Here is a 13601-nt window from a genome sequence, read left to right as displayed (position 1 = left end):
GCTGATGGGCATTTTTCTTCTCTGCTCCTTTCTGTCCTGCCTGCCAGACTCCTGCCAAACTCCTCTGCTTGTGATCTCAACAGCCTGGGATCCTGGGGAATGGATTCAGGGAATCCTACTAAGTCCTGTGTCCTGGCTGCTGGTAGTAATAAAACTCTTGGCAAAATGAGCAGGAGGGTGATGACTGTTTTCCACTCCTGGAATTTCATGGCTGAGTAAGAGGTATGTTTTGGGCATTTGGGTGTGACCAATTTGGTCCATGTTTCTAGCCTGAGTTTCTTGTGCTGGTCGGGTGGTTATGACCCCATTCCAAGCTGGAAAACTGCTATGCAGCTCTGTAGGGCTGGATTGCAGTAAGGTCAACATGGGACTGAAAGTGTGTCCAGCTCCTTAGAAGGATGCAAGCATGAATTGATCCCATTATACGCCAGCTGGGGTTTTCATGGAGTTACCCATATACATGTATGTGTGTGTGTGTGAGTGTATTTTGTGCATGCTTTTGATGCCAGTAGTAGTGGACATTATTGGAGGTAGGATATTGATGTAGTGGTATAAGGAAGGACATCAGGAGTTCTGTTCTTCAACAGTTGAGGGTGAGTCCTTGGCAGCTGTTTAAATTCATCTGGGTGCTGATCTACAGACACTGTCTGCAGGGTGCAGCCAAGCAAATACACACTGTGCAACTCTTGATTGGCATTGCATTGCCTGCATCCCTGCAGGCTGCCATGGAGCCGCCTCTCCTACCTACTGAGGTGAGTGTATCTCAGAGAGGGAGTGTGGAGGATGTGGGGTGTGGCACAGCCTCTTAAGAGAGGTGGAAATGAAATGTGTGGGAGGTGCAAGAGAGGATGTTGCTCAGAGCCACAGGTTGTTCCTGGCGGTGGTAATGAGGCTTCATAAAGAAAAGCGGAGGCAGAATTTGGTGACATAAAATGTTTGGCATTCACCCTTGTTTTTTATCTGTGTCTGGTGCCAGATCTGAATACAAAAGGAGCAAAGTTCACTTGTTCAACCCAGGTTTTCCTTACACTCATAAGAAAGAAAGCAGCAGTGGTGAGCTGGGGCAGGGTAAGATTTGTAAGAGTGAGTGCCTGTGCCTTGGTGAAATCTGTTCTTGTAGCTGTGATGTGGGAGATGGACACTCTCAAGAAACCGTGGAGTTGGGCTGAAATTTGCGGCATGTTTCCCAGATGTCTTTACCACTGTAGGAGAGGGATAGGTTCAAAGGAAGAAACACCTTTTGGAAATGCTGTGGGAGAAAGATCTGCTGGTGCTGTACAAATGGATGAGGTGAAAACGTGTCTGATACCTCACCCTGGAACACTTCTGCTCCTATGGGGAAGAAATGGACAGGAGAAAGATGAAGCACATGATAACTATTTTGCACTATTGGCATTGCATGGTGGAATAGCTGGTGTGTTTTGGAGCCTGGGCTGCATTTGGATATTGCTGGACTCTCCAGTCCCAGCCAGGACAGTGCTGTACAGCTTCATAGATGCATATCAGACAGGAGTGCAATCAGCTCAACACAGACTGAGAGTGGTCCTTGGCAGCTCTTTCAGTACAAGCGTATGACTTATCAGCATAGCTGGAGGATGAACAATGGATTCATTGGCCCCTTCACTAATGAAATTCAGTTAAAACTGGGACCAAGAGTGGTTTGAGGTAGGAATTACTGTGGGAGAGGTTTCTGTTTTGTCTGGAGTGCGTAGCTGACCTGTTATCTGCTGGAGTAGCAGCCACAATGCCTCTGTGGCTTTTAGGGAGTACTTTGATCCTCATTGTCCATCATGCTGCAACAATAAAGAAAATGAGGAGGAAGGATGGTTTTGGTCAAATTTATCTGCTACCAGAGCCAACTGGCGGATGGCAGCCATGCTGACATTTCTGGCATGCCAGCCAGTGAGCAGGACTTTTGTAGTGCCTGACAAGGCCGGCGTGAGTCACGGCTTGTGAATGACAGTATTTCTTCTTAGCTTTGGTGGAATCCAGAAGGGAGGAATTCATATCCCACATCTCACCCCTGGGAACAGGGATGGTTGGCTCTTTTTCTCCATGGTCACTGTTAGCTCCATGCAGAGCTCCCAGGGGAGCTGTGTGTGCCATTACAGGGGTGAACAGTGTGTGTCCAGAAGCTGGACACGTGGGAGCAGGAAAGAGTCTTGTGGTTCTGTGTTGAGTGCTGTGTGGATGGGAAAGTGTTGGGCTTTGTACATGTGGTTTTGGCTGTTGAAGCATAGAAAGGGTGAGCCCAGTCCTGTGTGGAAGTACCACTTGCTGAGGAATTGACCTGTGGTTGGTTGCAGGTTCCCCCTTGCTGAGTGGAACCCTCTTCCATCTTAGCTGAGAGACTTGGCTAAAGGCGAGAGGTCTGCCTCTTGCAGAGGCAGAGGTGAGGAGACATTTGGTGTGGTCTCCAGTGTATCTTGTCATTTGGAGGGTTTTTTAAAGGACATATTTCTTGTTATTGGGAGGACCTCTTCCTGTATTTGGGGAGGAAGAACTGTCAGGCTGGTTCCTGCACCTTTGAGTCCCAGTTGTCTGGGGTTTTTCCTTCTCCTGAGTAAAGAAAGAGTGCAAGTGAGCTCATGTTTGAGGAATGAGGCAGTGCTCAGCCTCAGAAACGGGCTCTGGAGAGCCAAACAAAAGCCTATTCTGTCCATTGTGCACTCCCCAGGGCTTACCTCTGGTGTATGCAGTATGTCCTGGACAGGAAGAAAAAAGTGAATTTAAACCTCTGTGCTTAGACCGGGAGCAAAATCCTGGCTGCTGACATCGCTGGGCTGTTTGCCCTCAGGTACTGTGGATCTTGACTCACAGCTGTGCTGCTAGAAGCCTGGGAGGAGGGAAAAGCAGACAGTTGCGGAGGGAGACCTCTGCTTTCACTGGTGCCATGAGCTTTATTTTGGCTGCAACTGTCTCCATGTGGAAGAGAACCCCCTTGTAGGAAAAAGGGCTTTATTGTTTGCTACTTCATTGGAAATTTTAACAATCTTTTAAGAAAAAAAGAAGGGAAGGGGAAGACAACTGAGATGACAGCAGTGAGAATATCCAAAATAAATTATTGTCGTTAGATCAATATAATTCTTATCAACAACATTTACAAGGGCTTAAGTGGTAAGCTGATTTCCCTGTGTATGAGGGCATGACTGCTGTGGATCAGCAGTACCCTCATAATTTTTGATAAAATAAGCATGTGTGGCCAGCTCTGGTCCTCTCTCCCTGCATTATCCTGCCCTGGGCAGTCAGAACTAGAACACTCTTTTGGCTGAGGTGAGTAATAGGAGGAATATTTTCTGTGCTAGAATTGACCTGGTTATTTCCAGGATTGGATTTTATTTGATGTATGGATTTTAGAGTATTTCTAAATTCTCAAAAGTAAGAGATAAGTCTCGTTTTCTGGGTTCCTCTATCCTTGTCTGTCCTAGAGGGACCTCACTTTCACAGTGGGCATTTAGTATTGAAGATAGTTGCTTGTTTTTTTCAGAAACTTTTGACTGTTGTTTTTAGATTTTCTCTTGGGTGTATTTTGCTTGTAATACTTAAGGACTTACTGAGATACTTGATCTACAAGTGAGCCATGCTGTGGACTGCTTTTCCCCTCCTGCTCACTAATGGTATTGGATGAATTGAAAAATGGATAATGAGTCTGCCCAGAGATGGAGACCAAAGTGCTCTGGTACTTTCTGCTGAGCTCAAAGAAGTCTGAATGCTGGGGATGTGCCAGTGATGTTTTTAGAGGCTCCTGAGGGAACAAAGTATGGTTTCTCCCATCTCCTGAAGTGTTCTTGAATCTTCTTGGTATTTGAGGGTTAATCCAGGGTAGAATGTGCTACTGTAGAATATAGAGTGGACTACTTTTAGCCTTTAAATGTTAACCTTTAAAATAACAGGAGATCAGATGAGATTATAATGGTTCCTCCTGACTTGAAAATTGACCTCTAAGCTGGATGGGGTGGTTGTGGGGAGGATTAAGTTTCAAAGTAATTTTACGCTTTCCTTTATTGAAGCTTCTTCATAGAGTGCTGAGTTAACAGGAGGGTGGTTTGGTGGAGAAATCTCTGCAACATTTTCCTGCTTCCTTTGAAGTCCAGCTGTTTTGTGCTGGTTAGAACACTTTCCCACTTTCTTTTCCTTGCCAGTTCTAAATGAAGTGGACAATTACACTGTCATGGTTTAACCCCAGCCAGCAATTATGTACCATGCAGCCACCCCTCCCCTCATGCCCCTGCCCTGCTAGGATGGGGTGGAGAATCAGTAAAATAATATAGTTAAAACTTAATGGATTGAGATAAGAGCAATTTGTCAACTGAACCAATGTAAAATATAATGATAGTGGTAATAATTTTAATAATAACGATAGTAGTAATGAAATGGAGAGTGAGAGAGGAATAAACCCCAAGAAACACGAGTGCTGCACAGGTCCGTAGCCCATCACCCAGCAGTGATCGGCAGCTCCAGACCAGCTCTCCCCAGTTTATATCCTGAGCCTGACATTCTGTGGTGTGGAACATCCCTTCAGCCAGTTTGGATCAGCTGCCCTGGCCATGCTCCTTCCCTGCTTGTGCGCAGAGCGTGGGAAATGGACAAGTCCTTGATCTAGAGTAAACACTGCTTAGCATCAACCAGAACATGTGTGTTATCAACATCGTTCTCGTACTAAATGCAAACTGCAGCACTGCACCGGCTACTAAGGAGAGCGCTGACTCTATCCCAGCCAAAACCAGGACGTACACTGAGACAGACTTGCCAGAGCTGCTGTGCTGATCGTGGCTCTGTACCCTTCATGGAGAGCTGCCCTTTGCCTGTGCCTTTGCTTGAAGCTGCCGAGAGGAGCAGAGCAAGCCCAGCTCCCCGTGCAGCCGGCAGAGCAAGGTGTTTCAGGGAAGCGCCTGTTGCCATGGGGCTGGAGGATTTCTTCGGAGCTTAGTGGTGTCTGCTTTGGAGCCAGGGACTTCTTTGTGTCTTGTCTCCTGCTGCCAGCCTTGGTGAAGGGCCAGCAAGTAATTGCCTGGAGGCAGCCCATGCCTCCCAATTGTTTATTCACATGCTGGTGCCTCCCGGTCAAGTTTGCAGGCTGCTCCAAAACCAGCTGTGCGTAAATGGTTTTGGTGGAGTCATTAAAACGTGCTCCACGAGGGCAGGGCAGAAGGGGGACAAATGTTTTATTTTTGGCTGGGAGTTGTTTAATTTTACTGGAAGAACGATCCTTTTCAAGGCAGCCTTATGCAGCGTGGATTGAGCATTGTTTCCAGCACTGCTCCTATAGCAACAGGAGAGAGACAGCTCCTATGAACTTCGACTTACAGCTCTGGGAAATGAGCTGTCATTTAATTGCCCTTGACTGTGCTTGATATTTGATCTGACTCTAATAAAGTGATTTTAGCTCTGGAGAGGAATATAACTCCTCAAATAATTCAGTGCTTCAGAATGCCTCCGGAGACAGTGCTACTGGGGATATATAAGGACTGATGGTCAGAAGAGATTTCTTGGCCATTCCTGACACTGTTGTTAGCGAAGTAGGTATTTCCAGGTGTGAGTGTTCCCACATAAGGATATGCTGGATAGAAGGGGAGGCTCCTGAAGTTGTCACTGGCATCTGTGGCTGCAGTGATGAGGTGAGAGCTGTTGTTGCCCCATTCTGCATGAACACCTGCATGATGTTCCCTTTTCTCTGTGCCAGAGCACTGCGAAGTGCATCACCCCATTCCTGGTACCACAGGTACCTTCTCCTCTGCTGACATGCTCAGAGGTTTTCCCTGGCATGGTTGGCGTCAGTCCTGAGCTAATCAGCAACAAGTCTGAAGCAGTAAGAATGTTAACCTTGGTTTCCACTGCCAAATCCCCTGTCAACTGCTTTTAAAATATGATTTTAGTGGAGTTCACATTGAGGCAGGCTGCCTGGGAAAGATGTGTGGGATGACTCCAGAGATTTGCTTTGCTTGTTTGCACCACAGAAAGTGAGAATGGGAACAATTCACTCAAAACAAGTTTTGTACAAAAGCTAAAGCTGGTGTGGGTTTTTTTGCACCTCTTGCTTTGTGCTTCAAGGTGTCTTGGGCACAGGCAAGGCAGTGCTAACAAGTAACTTGAAAACTTTGTGGTTTATAGCTTTGTGTTCTGCATTGGCCTTCCAGAAGAGAGGACAGCTTGGCTGCTGGAGGATGGATGTTGAGGAGGGCAAATTCACCCCTTCTCTCTGCTGGGAAAGGCACTTAATATCTCTGTGCTCCTATTATAACCTGCTCTCTTTTTTCTTTATTGGGGTGCTTTGAGGAGGCAGAGGATCTTTCAGCCAGTGAGATTATCGAACACTGTGTGATTGAGAGTCTAGAAATGTACCTTGTGGTAACACACCAATTGCCTGCTCTCTCTTCCAAAAACTGCCACATATGTTTTTGACAGTGGGATTTTAAGCCCCATGATTTGTTTGTGAGTTTGGTGCAGTGAAATTGACAGTCTGCCATGGGTAGATACTGTGGGGAGGTAGGAAATCTACTGGCTTTTAGCTGAGCACCTTTTCAGAGTACAGATTTGTAGGGTACAAATCTGCACTGAGGCTGCAGCCAAATTTTGAGCTACTGTGTAGTAGCTACAATGCAGCACGTGTTCTTTGGTTAGTCTTTGCCCTCAGCTCAAATCACTGTGTAAAAACCCAGCTCTTTGTAGGGAGTGAAAAAATGGTTATCACTGCTACATTATTTGGAGAGCGCTTTGAATTCGTGTAGAGTTGCCTGAATAGGCTTTGTGGAGGCTGGGAGGATGTCTATCTGCCCAGGACTTTTAGTGCTTGTTGACTTGGTTCTAGTATTGGCATGGCTACAGGGCAGGGAGGTTTTGTGAGCACTCTCTGAAAACACTGAGAACCCAGTGGCTTCGCTTCTGAGCGCTGGGCTCAAAATGAATGGGATGAATAGGTGGATAATGAATAGGAAGGGATCAGAGAGAAAGCTGATTCGGCACAAAATGTTTTGTTTAGAATTGTGGTTTAATGCTGCTGGTAAATTCACCAGTGCAGACAAAGCCCTACTTAAAAAAAAAAAAAAAAGGAAAAGAAAACCCCAAACAAAAAGAACCTCACAATGCCCATGAGCAGAGTTGGGAAAATAGAAATTAAAATACCAATAGTAGGCTGCAGTGAAGAGTTTGCCTTGTCTATTGGTTGACCCTGAACTTTCTGAACTATTGCTCCTTGTGTCAAGCCCTCATTGCGATAGCTCTCTGCAAACACAGCCAGGCACTGATTTCTGCTGCTTCCAGTGAGAGAAAAGAGAGGGTTATTGTTCCTCTCCTCAGTTCAATGACTAGTGAAGTGGTTCCTGTGTATAAATAGCGTAAAGTGCTTTGGGATCCTTCAGGATAAAGGAGCCTTATGGGATACAAGAGGATGTTGTTTGACGCAGAAGGAGTTTCCCTTGGTCACACAGTGGGTGCTGGTCTCTGCCTGCCTTCTGGCTCCTGATGGGGACGAGGTGCTTGGAGGTGCTGCTTGTTTCCCTGCTTACCCACTTCTGGGAGCAGGACACTTGGGCTTTCTGCTCTCAGGTTGTGGCTGACTGAATGTTTTGTCAGAGAAGGGCTTTTTGTTTGCTTTGTAGTAAGACAGTGCTAGGGTACAGACACACAGTCCCAGGCACGCTTGATCACTCTTATCTTTCTCTCTTACGCTTTCTTTTTTTAATGGTTGTAAAATTGGTTTTATGCCAAAGTCCTTGTTATCCTCAAGGATCCTGCAGCCAGACATTGCCTCACCCAGTTTGGCTAACCCTCTCATAAAACACTTAATTTGCAGGTATGTGGGCGGTGCTGAACATGTAAATCCTTGCTGAGTTTGAAATTTATGCTTATTGTTATTTATGGTTCAGTAAGTCCCTCCCCTGAGGAGTAAACAGTCTTGCAAATATGAGTGAAAGGGCTAAATGCTCTTCTGTGGAGAGACAGCTCTTGTCTCAAAGAGCAGGTGACTGCTCAGCTGTATTAGGCATGCAGCTCCTCTCTGGATGGCTTTCATCAAAATTAGCAGGAGTTAGCAGAATTAGGAGGAGGACAATTAGCAGGAGTTTGGGAGCTACATTGCTCTTGAGGGGTCCATTCAAAACACAGCAGCTTGAGCCAGGGCAGAAGAAAGGAGGGATTTGACAAGCATCCTGAGGGGTGACAGCAGGGCTGTCATGTGTCCGTGGAGATGTTGCCTAGACACAGTGTTGATAGGAGATCCTCCCAGAATGGGAACTTACCCTGTCTCAGTTCTTTGGAAAAGTGCTCTCCCAGTCAAGAGGCAGGGTCAAGCAGGGCCTGCTGAAGATGTCAAGGAGGAGTGGTTTTGACCAAAATCTGTTCTGTGTGCCTGCCACCCCCTCCCCCCCAAATTTAAATGACAGTTCCTTAAAAGGAGCTTTTCCTCCTTGGTGGATGTCTGACTTGGGTTTTGCATTCTCCCCAGCCCTAGGCACAAGTACTTGGACTTTGCAGCACGTTCCAGCATGCTGAGATGGAAAGCAAAGCATTGAGCTTTGTGTCCTGGGTCAGCTTTCCCTTCTGAAAAGCCAGGAGTGTGAGAGCTGCATGAAGCAGATGAATAAAGGACAGGGCACTAGGGCTGGTCTTGGAGAGTTTGGGCCCAGCCTCAGGAGGATTCTTAAGAACTATTTCTTGCCTTATAGGTGACTGTGCCTTTTTTCCTCTCCCTAGTTCCTCAGGAAGTTCCTTTATCTGACCTTTAATTAATGAACCCAAGAACTCTGTTTGACCTGCTTTCCAGTGGCAAAAGAAACAAAATTTTCACTTGTTTCTCTGAAGAGATGTTTTTGTGGTCTAGAGGCTATGTAGTAATGTGAATCAACAAGTTTCTGGCTCTTATTGGCATCATTTTTCATAGGGAATGGAAGCAGGGGTGATCTAAGCTGGTTATAAATGGAGATGTGTCATCCATACTGTGCTAGGTAAAGGCCTGCAGGAATGCCCTACTTGAACATAATAGAAAGTTTAAATGGCTAGGAATTGTTAAATTTCATCTGCTAATAAAAAAGTACCATTTTTCCTCTTCCCAGGTGGTTTTCAAATGCTCTATTATCCAGACAGGTCAGGAAGTATTACTGCTTCCATATCTCTGTATGGGCAATAGATAGGAGCTTAAGCCTTAGGCTTACTTTGTGAAGTAAGTTGGTGTCATGGTGTAAATCAAAGGATCATTAATTCAGTATCCAAACAGACTAAGGAGGAAGACTTGTTATTCTCTTCCCCTTCCATCCTGCTGCCTGCAGTCCCAGTGGAAACATTTCAGGGAGATTCAGACCTGTCTGCTGTAGGATGAAGGTGAGATGGGTGAAGTTGTGACAGTACAAGTGATTGCAAAAAGTTTGGGACCCTCTCTCTACCTTAGAAAAGCAGGGGATGCTAGAGGCCATTTCCAGTACAGCAGCTTTATGCAGCCTAGCCCACAGAAATGACAAGCCAAGGTTAGAGGGATGGAGTGCTAGCAAGGGCCCTCAGCCTGTTGCTCTGCCATGTGCTGGGTACACTGGAGGATAGCTCTAAAGAGGTGACATGGCTGACAGCCCAGATGAAGTGTCTCTGCACTGGTACACTCAGTGTGGGTGACAAACGGGAGGAGCTGGAAGCCACTGCGCTGCTCGGAAGCCACAACCTACTTGCCATGACTGAATCCCGGTGGGATGAATCCCATCACTGGACTGTGGCTATCAGTGGCTACATGGCTTCATCAGAAGGGAGAGCTGAGGAAGGAGAGAGAGTGGGCTTGCCCATGACCAGGTTGAAAACTTGTTCACTTCAAGGCATTAACACCAAGAAGGGCTTTGTACTGCACAGAAGGATCTTCCTGGGCTTTCTCATGGAGTTGCTTTCAGGCCTTTTGCACCAGAATGAACTGTCATTTTGTGTACTCAGCCTTGACAGAATTGATAGCAGCATTTACAGGATTCAGCAGTAAATACAAACCTGTGCTGACAACTTTCTACCAGCAGATGTTCATGGATCCCACTGCTGCTGTTTAGCTCTTTCCTGTTATCCAGTGCACGCTTTGCAGTTTAATCAAATGCATTCACAAGGTGTATTCTGAAATCATGTGCTCTCTACTTAAAGGACTTGATGGCAAAGCATAGAATCATATATTGATTTCAGAATAGTCTTTGGCATAGTTCATGATTCTCTGCATCTCCTTTTTTCTTTCAGCTTTTTGCTTTCCTAAATCCAGCAGCAGACTAGAGCCAGCAAGAAGAGAGGGGGTGGAAAAAAGCCTTTGAAGAGGACTGAACATTTTCACTGGTGCTGTCACCTGCTTTGGTGGTGAAAGGTCAGTGTCAAGACTGCTGATCCATGTTGGCTATCAATTTGGGGTGGATAATGGCACACAGTGTGAATTTGAGCTCTTTACTTGCAAGCTTTAGAATTCCTCTCCTGGGAAGGCTTTGCTTAAATTACTTTTAGCTGCTTTCTGGCAGGTGATAAGCAGCTGGAGGCCCCTTCTGAGGATGTTCAGTGGGATAGGTAAAGTGTCAGTGGTTATGTTTTTCATCTTACAGAGAGGGAACTCAAGAGAGGTCGTGCTTTCAAAGGCTAGAGTTTAGCCTTGATGAAGAATGTCAGTGAGTTTGCTGAAGATTAAAGTTATTGGCCCACACCTGCACTGCACATACCAAGGGAAGGACGTCTTCTTTGTTTGCTGATGGCTGCCAGGGTTATCTGGCCCAGCTCAGATAGTCTCCAGTGGAACATTTTCCTGCAGGCCAGTAGTGTGCCCAGTCTCCAGTGGATCATTTCCCTCCAGGCCAGCAGTGTGCCCAGTGATTGCACTTTTGTTACAGCATAGGTGCTGTGGGATTTCCTGCAGCAAGTCTTTCTTGTGTGCTTTGGCAAAGATGTTAGAAGTTCTCTAAGTTGTGGTGTATGAGTTATCTGTGGAATAGTTGTCACTGATACGTTGGATACCAATTTGCTTGCTATCACTCAAAAATCAATACTTTTAAATAATGATGCTTTTAATGGCCTGGGAGCTGTTCTTTTGCTTTGGCATTGTTTCTTCCCCATCTGTCAGATGCTGCTTTAGGGCAGGTTATGCAGAAAAAGCCTGCAGGCCTGGCTTTCTTTGCTGTTTAATTAAGTACTGTTTCTGTGCAAGTTGAGGCAAATATGCCAAGCAGTGTCTGGGATGACTAAATGAATGTCTATCCAGCAGGACTGTGTGTGTGCATGTCGTATGCTTTCTGTGCTGGGCTGTGTGTGCATGCCTATGTGTGCCTTTGGGTCTGCAAAGAAAAATACAGTGGTGTGGTGTGGAAAACACAGAGCAAGTCCTGCCATTGAAATTTTCTCAGTTGTCTGTGCAGCGCTTGTGTTCCCAGATGCTCAGCACCCAGAACTGGAGCCGTACTGCTCAGCTTCTGGTGAGTTCTTGTGGTCCAGTTTGTCTTAAGGGTTCAGTCACAGTAGGATGAGAGCCGAAGAAAAGCAGACCATGGAATGGTTTCATGTTTGATGTAGTCCCAGTCTTGCCTGGCAGTCATGCACTGTATATTCTTACCCTCCTAGGAGGTTGTGGCTCGCAGTCACACAGGGCAGGATGAGCTCACTCTTCATCTTATCTTTTTGAGATGTTTTCATAGGTCCCTCCTTGCTTCACTGTTACTCCACTGCTATTCACTGTTACTTGTATACTTCATTATTAGTATCTCTCAATCTCTGATGTATTTGAACCAGCAAGCCTCATAAATTATTGCCAAAATTGCTTTTACCAGGCATTCCTCTCATTATAAGTATGTATTTTACTAAACATAAAAGAGGTTGTTCCAGTTCACTGGCTGAAATAGTCTTTGCTGGCAAAAGCACTTTTGAGTCCGTGAAATGGCGTTGCTGTCGGGCTTTTGCCAGTTTGCCAGTCACCTGGAGCCTGTCATGCCTCTCAGCTGGCATTCCTCCATCAGCAGAGTTTCTCTGTGTAGATCCTCATAAAATCACTGGGTTTAGAGAAAGATGAGGGTCTTGCACTGAGGAGGAAGAGAGAGGCAAGGGTCAGACTGAGGGACTTGCCCCAGGTCTATGCACAAAGTCTGCGTCAGAGTAGAAAGCTGGATTCAAGCTGTTCAACTCCCGGTTTCTTGAATTAATCTTCAAACTATTACCCCTCCCTTTTATCTACAGGTTCTGTCTCTTGTTTATTCCTCTTGGCTTAATGCATTTTGTTTTCCCTGGAGAATTATTTCTCTGTCATTTCTGTTGCAGTGTGTATGGCCATGGTAGGAATCTCTTGTTGATTCTTGTGACTTCCATAAAAGTACTTCTTTCCATTGTGCGACTAAATTTCACAGCCTGTATTCCTTGATTGCTTGCTGAAATTTAACTTGCTGATGAAGCTACTGTCTGTTGGACTGGACCAAGGAAATTTCATTATGGAAGTACTTTTAGTCTTCTAACCACTTTTTCAGTTAGCAAAGTACTTCCCATTATGAAGCTCATGTTTAATTAATATGTTTTTATGTATTTGTAAATATACCCCTTTGGCAGAGCTTGCCATTTCCTGTTCATCAGAGAGCTAATTTGTAATTATTGATAATGATTCAGAACAGGTTTTTGCTTCAGTGTTTAAAATAGAACAGAATTATGTGTGTTAATTACTGTTGCTGCTTCTTGTCCGGTTTCAAGAGTGATTCATATCAGTTCAGAGGGTTTGCTATAAGGATGGCTGAAGGCAAGAGACCTTGGTTATGTCAGTGAATTCAGGATGAGACCCCCATATTCATCCTGGTGCTGTGACACTGATCAACACCTCTGTGCTTTTTGGATCCATGAGGCTCAGAGCCTGAAGTGACCCTAATCCTGGGAAGCAGATTGTGGTTTCCCCCCCTCCGGTTGCCAGGGTTTCTTGGGAAAAGCATTTCACTGTAGTCTCTGGCCCTCACTTGCTTTCCCTGAAGACCAGGATATCTCCATGAAGCCTGACCCTGTCTTTGCAGGTGATGGGAGGCAGCAGATCACCCCGTGTGAGTCAAGGAGCACAAACACAATTTCCAAAAAGAGGGCCTAGAGAGCTGCCTTTCCCTGAATAGTTGGCTGGGTGAGTGATTAAGCATGCAGAGGCAGCCAGTGCCATCAGCTCTGCTCCTGGCTAGGAGGGATAGATCAAACAGGAGACAGCCCTGATTGCTTTCTGATTCATGGTCTGTCATCCCTGGTGATTCACCCTGCTTTATAAACCTGCAGCTGTTCCCTGCCAGCTTTCTGGAAACAGGCATATCCTCTCCTGCCAGCAGTGAAGCCAGGCTGCCTGAAAGGCCTGGACCCAGTGCTGGGTGGAGCAGGACCTGCAGTCTTGAGGGGGTTTCAGACTGTCTGTCACCCTGATGCAAGTGCAGTCTCAGGTAGGCATCTGCCCGGTCCTCACCCTGCACAAGATGGTGCTGTGACTGAGATTTCTGAGCTCCTGGATAAGAAAGAGGGACAAGTTAGTATTCTTTGCTAGGGCCCAGCATCTGCTCTATGGCGATATGTACAGGGAGGGAGGGAGGAAGGAAGATAGGCTGGTTGGTTGGGTCGTTCCTAAAATCCTCGGGAGCAAGAGAGAAGCTGGGCCAAGGAGCCTAAGGACA

The 13601-nt window shown here is 46.0% G+C and overlaps 1 protein-coding gene across 4 annotated transcripts in view; it reads left to right on the top strand.

The window, feature by feature from the left end:
* CD151 (CD151 molecule (Raph blood group)) overlaps positions 1 to 13601 on the top strand; it is a 32512-nt gene that overhangs the window by 3329 nt on the left and 15582 nt on the right. For 2 of the 4 annotated variants that reach the window (XM_005522367.3, XM_014252153.2), the window contains exon 2: positions 10192 to 10312. The exons of 1 other annotated variant lie outside the window; for it this stretch is intronic. The gene's annotated coding sequence lies outside the window, so the exon portion shown is untranslated. Of the gene's footprint in view, positions 1 to 94; positions 223 to 10191; positions 10313 to 13601 lie in introns of those variants that run through there. One more of the 4 variants, XM_014252154.2, reaches the window with a different exon arrangement.

Source organism: Pseudopodoces humilis, chromosome 7 (genome assembly GCF_049639895.1).
Source record: "Pseudopodoces humilis isolate 2021_Gansu_Grassland_sample_001 chromosome 7, ASM4963989v1, whole genome shotgun sequence".
Taxonomy (NCBI): Eukaryota; Metazoa; Chordata; class Aves; order Passeriformes; family Paridae; genus Pseudopodoces; species Pseudopodoces humilis.
The sequence above is the reverse complement of the archived record's forward strand: the minus strand, read 5'-3'. Positions and strand labels throughout refer to the sequence as shown.